Raw genomic sequence first — 10,857 nt, 5'->3', positions numbered from 1 at the left:
AGGAGGTGTTGATGAAAGTTGGGAATGGACTTAGAAGATTGCTTAATCTCTTTCCATCTTTCTTTTTTATGAGATCGTTTCAAATTTTAAACATGCCTCTGTATATTTTGAGCCAGCCTCTTCCTTTAGCTAAAGTATCAGCAAGATCTTTGGGAGCGGAAACAGCAACCTATAAAGGGATATCCACTCCCAGTCCCACAATCTGAAGAAGCAGCAACCGTAATAAAGCTCCTTTTAAAACGAGGCACGTTCATTTATACACACACTTTTACTCCTGCACATAATCATGGAGCTATAACTCCGTGAGTATGTTCTCTAGGGATCAACCAGACAAACGACTGCTATTTTTTGCTCACTTAAAAAAAACCCATTGTGGATGCTATGATACCCATCATCCAACACCCAGGATCGACTTATCTTAATGTTGTTTCACAGACGACTCACATCAGCATGACAAATAGGAATGTGCGTTTGTATATTTCCTTTTTATTCTGCTCTCCTGCCAAACCACAACAATTGAGCTCAATCATTTCATTGCTTGACACGTAATCCCATTTCACAGTATAATTCAGTTTGAATGAAGAGCTGCAGGCAACAGACAGCTTGGTAAAATGGCACAGAGTTGGGCAGCACAGTTTATAGATGAGTGTTGGCTGCCCTCTAGTGTCTAAAATCTCTCCTGTGGTGATGCACCATAAGATGGGTTTTCATGGTCCTTTGTGAAGCTTTGTGTCTGTTGTTGTGCTCTCTTTTTACGAGTGAGGTCCTATTTCATTGGCATTTTTTAAAATTAGTTTTACATTACAAGCTCGCAGCTGAGGTAATAGTCGAGACAATCGACACAATATTTCAGTTTCCAGAGTATCATATCCAGAACAACAATGTTCCAACAAATGTACGAAAGAAGAGGGTTTCAAGCCCTTTTACAGACGATTTATAGATTCATTTTAGTTAGCAATGCAGCTGATTAAGTTGTAGTTGAATGACCAATGGGTCTATTAACAAAACTGATTTAGTTTCATTTGTCATTATTTTATAGCAATGAAATATTGTGAAAAAAAGAGAAAAATCCAGTTGGACAAGATGTTTAACCTGTTTTGAAAAATTGAAAAATCTAAATTTGATAGTTAACATTTAATAATACCAAAACGGAACAGCTATAGGATACGTCACAAGTTTTTTAGTTTATGCTGAAGGTTATAATGGAAAGAGGGGAGTGCGCGGTTGGTTGCAGTCTGCAACGTCACCACTAGATGCCGTATAGTCCAGCTCCTTAAGCGTGTTAGATCTCAGGATCGTCACGCAGTGTTTTGGTCAATAACGTTAAATTTAGGCCTTCACATGTTTCTTGTTTCATTCGTCAGAATAAACTATTTGGCACCTATAACTTTAAACTGTGTAATCGGAAGAAGCCATTTTACTGTCTGTAGAAATGTTTTCGAACAAAAAGAATCAAAATGACAGTAAATATTTCAAACTGGTTTTTCCAGGTGTATGTCCAGGCGTCTGCAACTTGGAGATCCCCTTTAATTTCTTTATTTTCAATCAAAAGTTTAAAACGACGACTTCGTTTTGAATTCGTGGTGAAATCAGAAATGTTTCCTGCAAACCAGAGCAATACGCAGGAGATTAGCCACAGCTGTGGGTAATTGACCGTTCCACAGTAGTCCGTGGGCATTACTCGATGTTAGGCTTCAATGTTTATTTGCACTTAGAGTTTACCAAATTTGATCGTCAGGACTTTTGCCAATGTATCGAGACACTTTTTGGCAATTTAATATTGGTCTGGGGGTTGATCACACGGAGGTTTCACAGGTGAGTTGCATGCGCTTTGTCATTTTTGTTGGATGGTTGCTTCCACCTGCTTTGCAGGTATTTAAACTGTGCATTAAGTGGTGGTTCCTGCTATTCTTTCCTCCTCTTTCACGCCTCATAATTAATATCTATACATGTGAGTTACATGTGTCCAGGGTTAACAATTAACTACCACGTATTTATATTTAACTGTAATGTGCTCGCAAGACAACATCACCATAATTTGTGCAGCATTGATCCATCCATAAATATGAATGATAAGGCTGTGACGTGTAAGCTTTTATGACACACCTTAAATGTTTTCCTCAAGTTGCACATAAGATTTTTACTTTTAAACTGACCAATGTCATGTCATGAATCTTGATGTGAATTAGGAAAAAGCCGCGGCTGCTGCAGCCACTGTGAGGCGCTGTAACCAAAGATAACGCTTTACAGGCACTGAACAGTTTTTGCTCTATGGAGACTCCACCTGCATGGATGTCAATAACCATCCACTAGATTTGATGTCTGACAATGTATACAAGCTATCGTCGTTTATTCACTGCGACTGTTCGCTCTGCTATGAGAAAATTACATCTATTTCTGGCTTGTTTAGGAAATGCAGATGGTTTCAAAATTTAAGTCTTGTTTATATGAGATGGCTCGTTTCAGTCTATCTTATTTGAATATGCTTGTTAAAAGAATAGAACACAACTGTAACAAAGGATCAAGAAAATTCCCTGTAAAGAAATGACAGGCAAACTCCTGAAGTTGTTTTCTCCCTTAACCACCTTGTTTTCAGCTTTCCCCCAGCACTCCCAGCCTTGATCTTTAATCTTCAAAGATCAAAATATATGAGGCACTTCAAGCTAACAATAGACTGATTGATCCCCACAAGCTGCGCTGTGACAGTGCAGCCAGTCACTGTGTCCCCTGCTAATCGATGGCTTTCTACAGAAAAGAGCAGGTCGGAGGGAAGGAGGAGTTATTACAGATGATGGCAGTGCAGGGAAAAATTTGATCTAGAGATGAAGGCAGGTTTAAATGTGGATTTAAGGATGAAAAGTGTTCTAGATAGATGAGGAGAATTAAATCTCCAGCTCTTGGGAGGTCTATACATTCAGGATCCAGTAATCTCACACAGATCCCTCTTTTCTTTATGTTTCATTTCCTCCATTTTCCCCAAAGAAAAGAAAGTCGGTGCACTTTGATTTATGGGAGAGTCACAAAATTGCCAATTTTTTTTCTTTTCCATCAGTTTTCAAAATGCCTCTGTATTTTGATACCTTTGTGTATTTTCCCTCTCTTATTTCCACTCACACTTTTTGACAAGATGAACATTTTCCTTCCAGCTTCATCTTAAGATCTCATACTTCATGGGGTTAATTGAGTTGCTGAAGGGAAGTGACACACATTTGGAACTTGTCAGTTTATAATTTACCTTGTCTTTTTTCCTCCTGATTGAGGAATTATTACCTAAATGATTACTTCCAGAGCATGAGAAGGAGACTCAGACACAGAGGCCAGTTCCATTCAAATGTTCCTCCAAATCCTTTTAGCTGCACTCAGTGTAGCTGTAGGGAAGGATTTCTAGTCATTGTGTCACTTCAGCAGTTCTGTTTGAAGTGAAATGGTATGATAGCTAATGGATATTTTGTTTTGAGCTTTGTCAAAACTCACAATACCCAGTGAATTCATGTTCTCCCCCTCTCCGTTACATCCAGTGTCACAAACTATGTCCAGCTGTTGAGCACTTCAGTTCATTCATTGACATTTCTAAAACTTTTCAGATTTTGCAGCTAACTGGCATTTTGTTGTTGTTTGGCAGCTGTGAACATGCATGTACTATAGATAGTCCCTTTCTATGTATGCTACTATAGCATTTGAATGAAAACACAGACGGTCTGCAGCTTGGAATGACACAGAATTAAAAAGTTTTTTGCTACGAATTGACCTATTGTGAACAGGCACTACTGTGAGTGGTTAAGTAAAGTCAGCAGGCAGGAAGTCATGTAAACCATATAGAACTTCATAAATAAACTGCTCTGCTCTGAAAGGCCATGAAGATGGAGACAATAATGAATGATAAGATTACAGGCTTTTCTTTGTCTTAAAGGAGAGAAGCCGGAAAGTGTTCAGAGTAATGTGTTTCCGTGTGGGCTGTGAAAATTCCTTAAACCTTTTAAGTTCATAAAACTTGTGGGAAAATGTTGGAAATGCTTTGTCACTAAAACTGAAACCAGGCTGTTACTCACAGTTTGCCAAAACACTGCTTTAACGACAGTGGCAACTATTTGAATAAGTAATAATGAGAAAGAGACAGTGGCAGAGTTTGAATTAAAGAGACAGTACGTCTGAGCTTTGCTTACATTGAACACCTGATCTCAGTAATAGTCTGTGAACTATTTTCACAGTTTTAACCAGGACAACTTGTGATCAGCTCTGATCAGTAACACCCCTGTGCATGCTGATTTATCTTCAACCTTTGTTTGGGTACAAGCGTGCCCAAAAGTGATCTTGACAAAAGATCTGTTTTTTTGAACAGCAGGAGGAGTGAGAGAGACTGAATTTAACACCTCTAGATTTCAAATGTGGCACTTTCTTCTATCCTGTAGTTTTTAACCTCCCTCTAATACTCAAAATAAACATCTCAAGGAGTCCAGAGGGCCAGCTTAGGATTTCCCACTGAGAGGCATGACGTCCACTTAAACTCCCTGTCATCTTTATCAAATGACACAGTTTAAACCAATCTGACTTTTTCTGTAACCTCTGACCTTAAACAAGCCACTTGGTCCCCTCAAAAACATTTCCTGGACTGTTACAGCACGGTGCCTCAGGGGCTCAACATGAATGCGTTTTCACTTTTGTCAAAAGTTCTTACATCGTAGATCTGTTAGCACTGAGGTTTACTTAATCAGCATGAGTGATGGCTATCAGAATTAGTTAAGCAGCAGTGAAAAGTAGAAGCTGTGTCACAAGGTCACGTGCCACTGTTCTCTAATGAAGGTGCATTTTGGTGGTTTATGTTACTCAATCCATCACCAGAAAAGTAAGAATCAAGGAGCCCCTGTTAAGAGTTATGGCCCATTAATTTGTAAATATAGTCTACATTACATCCTGCTTTGCTGTCGCTCATATTGATTTAGTATCCTCTTCGGTCGAGGTTCCTTTTTTACCTGAAATAATACCTGAAAAATTTTAACTGGTTATTACGTCCGTTTAATAAGAATGTACTTAAACTGCTTGTTTTTGTTTTAGGAACATCAGAGGTCTGTTTGTCTTTTGATATGGTAGAAAATCAACATATTAAAGAACAAAAAGGTATTTTTGAAAAGTCATGGAAGTCATGGAAATCTTTCATCTCACCTTTTAAAGGATCGTCAGTCACCAGATCCTCTCACTTGTCTAATTCTATCCCAGAGAACAAGTGAGGCTTTGTTGTGGTCATTGCAGCTTCCTCTTTTTGTCATCCACACTGATAACAGAGAGGCCTGCAATATGTTTAAACTTATATATAATCTAAGAGCTTCATTTCTAACCAATTGTCCACAGCAGGTTGTTCCATATGGGCTATGTCTATATTTGAGAATGTATTGTGGTCTCCTCAAGTTACACAGTTTTAAGGTCACATCAAAATGGATACACCATAAGCTGAGATGCTCTGAGAATCTGAGAGACCCACAGGAAAGGCTATCTGGAGGCTGCAGGGGTGTCCGACTTCAAGGCCTTTCAGTTGGACCTGCGTCACAGGCCACTATGAGGTGGGCGAGTCGGTCAGAGTGCCAGGGGGGAGAACAGCAGGGTGCCCTCAGGGATATGAATGACAGGGACTCTTTGAAATGGGTTGGGTTGCAGCTCTGTGGCTGTGTGACCCTCCCAGTGCCCCACCCTACTTCTACACAACACATATGGACATCTATGAAAACTACCCCGGGAGCACTGTGGCTCCCAGGTTGTGGTGGTGCAACCCGAGAGCAGCTGTAGCAGCCTGTCAGACCACTGATGGAGTCTTCCCATTGGTCCAAACAGGAAGCAAGTGTGACCCTTGAAGCCCCAGGGTCATATATGTCTCTCAGAACAGTGACAATTAGATTAGTGTCTTATGTAGGCCAGACGGCCTTGGGATCCCATAAACAGACACATTCACGCAGGTAGAACTGGTCTGGGAGCACTTAAACTTGCCGTTCCACATGCACAGTCAGATGCATGTTTTTCTAACGTCTTTGTTCTGTTGAAACCAAGCTTGCTGTGGGTTTCCTTGTTACGTTCAAGATGAAGTCAGCCTGTTCCGTTTTATGATGGGGAATCGATATTATTAGTGTACTTAACTGTCTTTAGTGGATGAGACATCCAGTTCGCCTGTCTGCTCTCTCTATATTTAGCCAAGCTTTAATTAATCAGTTTATTTATTTTTGCAGTTTCTGAGTAGAAGACTAGCAGGCGCACGCCTCTGCTTCAGGGAGATGCACAGAAACAGTGTTTTATAGCTTTTCTCTCTCTCTGCTGCTCTTTATCTTCCTCCATGTCCCTCTCTCCCTTATATTTTTCTTTCTTGCTCTTTCTCTGCTCTTTCTTTCTCTTTCTTAGATGACAGCACACCACCATCACTTTTGCAGACGTTAGAAAAGATGATTTGACAGATTTAATGCCTCTGGAGCCAGTTTGGTTGTCTGGTCAAAGCATTTTGTGCCCACGATTGCATTTGCATGCATATCTTATGTGTGCACATTAATGTGTTCTGTACATGTACTGTATGTGTGTCTGTGGTTAAATAAAGTGCATGGAAGCATGTGGCTGGCTCAAAGGAGCAGTGGTGCATACTCTGCCATCATCGGAGCCAGGAGCCAGCTCTGCTTTAATGGCTGCCATAATTAAAAAAGCTTTTAAAGAGGGGTGCGACATGAAAGGGGCCAAGGTGGGGGTGGTGCTGCTGGTTTCAGAGTAGAGGAGCGATCGGCACAATGGTTGTGTATGTCGCAAAAATAAAAAAAAAATGTCATGTCTTCTGACTCTATGCCAGACTTTCAAACTGGAATATGAGGAGCCTGCACCTGCTGAATGGCATTTTTCTGACATTTGTTTTGTGTGTATCTGAGCAGTGTCTACTGATGGTTCTCTTTTAGCTCTTGTTCTACATTCAACCAACTCCTGAGGAAAAATGTGTTTTCAGCTGCTGAATGTGTCACTGTGCTTAAACTAGCTTTTTCAAGGAAACCTTTTTTTTTTTTTTTCAGCCAAAAATAATCATTAGAGCTGTGAGAGTGAGCCAAAAGGGTAATAAACAGGGCTGAGCAACAAAGTAATATAACCTCTAAGATCTCTAAAGTATTCCAAAACAGGGCACCAGAGTAACATTTTGCCTTGATTGCACTACTGCACCTAACTTTTGATTTGTTCTTTTTGGGAGTGGGGGTAACTGTTTATAAGTTGAGACATATTGCAGGCCTCTCTGTTGTTAGTGTGGATGACAAAATTAGTAACTAGGGTAACTATTTGCCCCCAAATTTCACTCTTTGGTGCAGTTTGATTTCCTCTTAATTTAATCTTCTTCATCAAAATTCTAATCATCTTTCATTGTCTAATCTGACTACGGGAAGTTGCAAATTCAGGTGATGATTATTCATTACAACAAGGAACGATCCAGTTATTAGCCAAAAGTGTCAGTTGTTATTGTTTTACATCTGTCATATTTAAACCTTTGTTGCAAAGGTAATGGCACTGGTAGGATGGCAGCAAACACCATTTAGGTTTTAGCAACAGAATCTCCAAAGGTTTGGGAACAAATACTATGCTTTTAAAGAGAGTGTAGTTTTTCTTAAGATACACTTTGATACTACATATTGAAAAAAGATGCAAAATGGTACCTAATGGGCAAAGTGATGTATGTGATTTTAAGTAATTGAAAAACTGATTGCTTTCAAGTGCCTGATGAGCAACATTCCTCTAGACAATGAAATAAAACAAAGTGCATGATTTACAGAGCTTTGAAGAAAAGCAAAGTTTGTTATCATGTAAAAAAAATGGGTTAATGGGTGATGAAAATTATTTAGTTTACTTAAAGGACAATTTAGATTTATATTATTTAAAATGTTTTCTGAGAAGCACTGAAAATAAGCATTGTCTGTGACAGTGCTTGATTTTAAAAGTTTGTCATAAATCTTCTCATGTAAACCTTCAAAATATTTACATATTCATAAATGTAGCGGAGTTAAAGGTACACTATGTGCCTTTCCACTTGATTTGACTGGAGGTATAAAGCACAAAACATGAAAACACCTGCAGAAGTTTGTTTTTCTATAGCATGAAGTGTGTCGGGAGTCAGAAAATGTATGCTGACGTAAAGAAGACCACAAAAGTGCTTCGGGCTGTCTTCAGCAAAGATTATGACCTCAGCAAATGAATTACTTAGTCATCTGAAAGATTGTACCTGGTGGTTATGGTAGCATCCACCAGCCACTTGTGCATAATTAAGTCAACAGTTTCCAACTATTTAGACAACATTATAGTAATTGCCCAAATTGTCATTCTACTGTATACTTATGTAATTATACCAAAGCATCCTTAATGCCAGGAGCTGGTGTGTTTACATGTTTTGAAAAGATTTAATTTGATGGCAAAGCCGTGTAACACCATGGCCGAGGATGGAAACAATTACACGACTCAGACATACCCCCAGTGATAAAGGAGGTAGTCTGTGTTCTAAACACACTGGAAAGCATAAATATTCATAAGAGCCAGGAGAAAGGTCGAAATAGATGCTAGAATAAATGGGGTTCGGGGGTTTCTTTTAGTTTGGGTCATGATGGAGGAAATGCTTGGAGCAAAGCTTAGCTGCTGGTCTGTATTCAACACAGAAGTTTGTATTGTATTACAGTCCAGCTGAGACAGTAAATTTAGCTGATTTTGGCTATTTTATCTAAAACAGATTTTTGAATGAGATGCTGTTTCTCTTGTGTTTTGGCTAAAACAAAAAAAAAAAAAATCAGTAGGTGTGTATGCACGAGGTTTGTGAGCTTTTGGATGTGTGGTTATGATTAGCTGGGTTCTTAAGCCCCCCCCCCCCCCCCCCCACATTTGAAAACACTTCATTTCCTTGGCTTGAAATGAAGAACATCCTGATTCTCACCCTTTCGCCATCTTCTCCATGAAGCTAAACGATCCCACTCTTTCTAAAGTCCAGCTGAGCGATCTGCGTTACTGTGGCCTCTGGGGTCGAATAGAAGAGGTCAGAGAGTTAAACGGCTCTGAGCCTGGTGCACACAACTTCTGTGCCCCAGAGTTTGTCTCCACTGAACCTATTGAATATCACCAAGGGGAGGAAAACATCCCTCTGTTTACTGCTGCACCCAGAGGTAAGAGCAGCGACGTGGGGGAGAAGGTGAGACTTTTGGGTTCAGGCACAGGTCAGTTAGAGGGTTGAGGTTACAGGTCTGTGTGCTTGACTTATACAACGTCCACACGAGTTACATATATACTTAAATTTTATTCACATTGAGTTACCGCTGTCAGGCTTGTAAATGTACCCCTCCTATGAATTTAATAACTGCTTATATGTACCAGACACGTGTATTATCATTATTACGATTATCATCATTGCATTTGTTTGTATGGAGTATCTCATATAATCTCATTGGTACTCCTATCATAAAGCATTGCCTATTTACAATACATACATTTTCAATTTGTGCAGCCTCATTTATTGTAGTTTGTTTGACTTTAAAATGACTGGCAATGAAAATTTAATCTCACTTATTGCTCTGTCATTACACAGTTTGTTTTTCTATGCCCTGTTATCTGCTGCTGAAATTACCCTAATTCCCTGTGGAGATCATTAAATATTAATTTGAACTGATGTTGCACTGTGTTTGGCATGAAGTTGATGGAGCATATAGGCGAGGTGGACCCCTGTGTTTTGTTCCATAAACGGGTGGCTGGATGGGCGGAGGTGTTCAGGTGGGGGCAGACTGAGTCTCCTGTCATCAGAACCAGGTGGGGGTTTCTATGCAAGCTCTCATGTTCAGGAAAAAAAGCAGGCAGGGGCACAGGATCTGAGCAATTACATTATTTGGGTTACTGGGGAGCTATTTATTTGCATGGTTTGACATATTTCTGTCGACCTGGGGAGCAGTGCTGTGTGGAAAAGCGATGTGTATTTATTTGTTCTGCAGGCAAAGCAGCCAAACAGAACAAGTCTGGAGAGAGAAAAAGACAATTTTCCAAGTTTTTCAAAGGGTCGTGCCTTCAAATTTTGTCCTGTGGAGTTGTAGGTGGTGGAGAGGACATGCCCTCCATCTGCCTGTGAAACTTCCCTGACCACAACGTGATACTGGCAACCAACCAGTGGTGAGATGAACAAAGGTTCAGTGCCCAATCATAACCATCTGCCTTTAACGTGTCAAATGTTTCGAAAGCACAATGGAAGTCATCTGTATGATATCGATATTTATTGACAGAAGGCTACATGCTTTTCTGGATAGCCTAACCTGCTTTTGTGAAAATTTAAACAAAAAAAGGTGCCCAGTACAGTTTCAGATATGCATATCATCTTCTTCTCTGGACTTCTATGTGGTTTTACACGTGTATGCTTTCACATGTTTCCTCCAAGCTGCAACACAACCGTTAAAGTAAAATAATATATTAAGTACAAAAGTAATCTGATTTATATTTAAAAAAAAAAGAAAAAAAAAAAAAGCCTGAAGAGCTGTCCTATCCTTATCGTTTTCATCTTTGTCACATGCACTCCCCCTGAGTGCTAATGTTGACCATGTGTATGTCTGGCAGCTATTTTAAACTCTAAACCTTTGTCCTTGAACTGTACTCAGACCAGTCCTGGGTAAATGCCACTAATCAAGCGCTCGTGTAGCTACAGACGACACATAATCAATACAGCTAAGTGCAGGTATTATACTCCAATATTATGAGCTGTTTATATTCATAATTTGCTCTATTTATGGCATTTTCTATTGTCGGAAAAATGGAATATGTCCTTTACATGGTGGGAATGTCAGACTGCTGTATATCACATGGCATATCAGGCATGAAACTGGCTCAAAGGATAAAGTT

Source organism: Leuresthes tenuis, unplaced genomic scaffold (assembly GCF_036924035.1).
Source record: "Leuresthes tenuis unplaced genomic scaffold, fLeuTen1.0.hap1 SCAF_17, whole genome shotgun sequence".
NCBI classification, from domain to species: Eukaryota; Metazoa; Chordata; class Actinopteri; order Atheriniformes; family Atherinopsidae; genus Leuresthes; species Leuresthes tenuis.
Note: the sequence above shows the minus strand (reverse complement) of the source record.